Source organism: Nannospalax galili, unplaced genomic scaffold (genome assembly GCF_000622305.1).
Source record: "Nannospalax galili isolate Female #2095 unplaced genomic scaffold, S.galili_v1.0 scaffold5556, whole genome shotgun sequence".
Classification (NCBI taxonomy): domain Eukaryota; kingdom Metazoa; phylum Chordata; class Mammalia; order Rodentia; family Spalacidae; genus Nannospalax; species Nannospalax galili.
Genome location: NW_008337823.1, coordinates 98,638 through 101,089, shown reverse-complemented (window position 1 = coordinate 101,089; position 2,452 = coordinate 98,638). Strand labels below are relative to the sequence as shown.

Here is a 2,452-nt window from a genome sequence, read left to right as displayed (position 1 = left end):
GGGATAGGATATACATCTACAAGTAACTACAGCATTGACTTATCTGTGTGTTTATTCCAAAGAGCATCAAAAGAGATTTAAGGAATTGTACAAGGCATTCAAAAGAGCAAATGACCCTGTGAACTATCTGGAAAGCAAGAAAGATGATTTCTTCATGAGTTTTAAAATTTCCTGCCAAGGTGCGACCTCTATCAAATCATTTGCTGACTTTCTGTGGCTGAAGCTCATCCCTGCAACCTCTGCCTCCATCTGGGGGAAAATGGTTCTTAAAATAGCCGCAGATATGCGAGCTACCTGCCCTGAGTTCAGTGGAAACAGAGCTAACCTAGAGAAACACATTCTTTCCTTTCTGGCAGAAGAAGAAAAATTTGATAATTATTGGGAATATATTCATAATCCAGAATCTTTTTTCAAGAGTTACATCAGAAATTGTATTAGAAGATATTGTTCAGAAAATGAAGGTGATAAAGTAAAGGCTTCCATGAAAATGAGTTTAGATGACATCAAGAATGCCATCCGCAATGCCATTTACGAGTCCACTACAGTAACTCCAGACAAAAGCAGCACTGCATCCAGGTGGTTGGATCTGTTCTGTGATCAGCTGGGGAAAAACATGATCTTTCCACGAAGAGACTTGACAGCCATTGAACATCAGGAGATAAATGATACTGAGTTTCTCAAGGAAGCCATGAGTGCAGCTTTGGATCCCGCCATGAAGAAAGTGGAAGAGGACAGCTCAGGTAAGCCTATAGAGGACATGATTTGTGAAATTGAGAAAATTCTCACTGGACATCTCTGTGGCTGCTGGAAGCAATGTCCCATGTGCAAAGCAATTTGTACCAACACAATATCTACACATGATGGAGACCACAGTGTGCCATTTCACCGTCCTAAGGCTGTGAATGGATGGTCTTGGGAGAAAACAAACAACTTTGCCATTGACTGTTGCTCTACTTCTGTAGCAAGTGATAATGTGATGGTTTTGGATGATGGTCGGCGAATCCCATTTAAGAACTACCGGCAGGCAGGAGGGGATTATGTCACATGGAGCATCACCCCAGATTTATCCACCCAGCCATATTGGAAATGGTTTATCTCTCACTTCAGATCAAATCTGGAAAAAAAATATGAGAAAAAATTTACAAATAAAGGAACAATCCCAGATGCATGGACCAAACTCACAAAGCAAGATGTGCTTCATGACTTGAAGAAATAATACTCAGGGACACAACAGCTGCAGTATCTGAAAAACAGAGTCACAGGACCCAATCTTAAGAAGAATCACCTTAGAACTGGAACCCACAGTATTCAAGTCTGTGAATCAAATTAGTAAAAGTAACCTAATTACCATTTGAAGATTTGAAGATTTCCTGTACATTGATTTTATTTCACTCTTCCTTGATACCTTTTGATTTAGAAATAATGTCCTAAAATATGTGAGCATAAAAATTCAAGCAAAACACATTCAAAATGCTCATTTCATTTCTGAATGATTTTGAAAGAATGGTTGTGTGTGTGTGTGTGTGTGTGTGTTTGTGTGTGTGTGTACATTCAACTGTGGGAAGTTCCCATGGAGGCCAGAAGAGAACATCACTTTCCCTGGAGCTGGGCTACAGGTAATTGTGAGCTGTCTGACATATATGCTGAGAACTGAGCTCTAGTCTTCCTCAAGATCAACAAGTCCTAATCAACACTTGGTCATCTCTCTATTCCCTATTTCATGTTACGAACCTTTGTGTAAATGTATAGAGCATCACAGGAAGTCATCTTATCAGAGGAAATTTCAAACATTTCAAACTCCCAAAGAGTTCTATAGAAAAATTGAATGGACAATTCAACTAATATATAGAGCTTAGGAGGAGCTAGAAATTGACTACCACCTGGGTGGATTTTTTTCACTCTCTCAGGTGGTAAGGAAAAGTTAATGAGCTTCACTGTAAAAACATAGAATACATGATTTCCAAGCTTGGTAACATTTAGGTATATTCCATAAATTATTAGGATAAATGGAATATTATGTTTCATACAAGGAACCAAAGTATGCCTAGACAAATGGACATGTAGATGCCAATATATGTTTTAGTATTAGTCTGACTGGGAACTTCTCTCAAGTGCCTTGCCATTACTTAAAACATTGATCTTAATGGGCACAAGAGTCAACTCAAGTAATTCAAAGCCATTTTGTAAAATTTCTGCACCTCACTGGGTGTAGTGGTGCACACCATTAATCCTAGCACTTGGGAGGCAGAGGTAGGCTTATCTCTGTGAGTTCAAGGCCAGACTGGTTTACATAGTGAGTCCCAGGCCAGCAGGGGCTACAGGGATACTCTATCTCTAAAGGACTAAAGAAAAAAAAATCTGCACTTCTTGGTGCTGTAAGCACTACTTAATAAACTGTGTTCAAATAATCGTTCAAATAGGTAGGGACAAAACTTCTATACAGATTAATTCC

The 2,452-nt window shown here is 39.0% G+C and overlaps 1 pseudogene; it reads left to right on the top strand.

Annotated features, from left to right (window-relative positions):
• The window catches only part of LOC103733859, a 6,595-nt pseudogene extending 5,379 nt beyond the window's left edge, over positions 1–1,216 (top strand).
• The last annotated feature ends 1,236 nt before the right edge of the window (positions 1,217–2,452 follow it).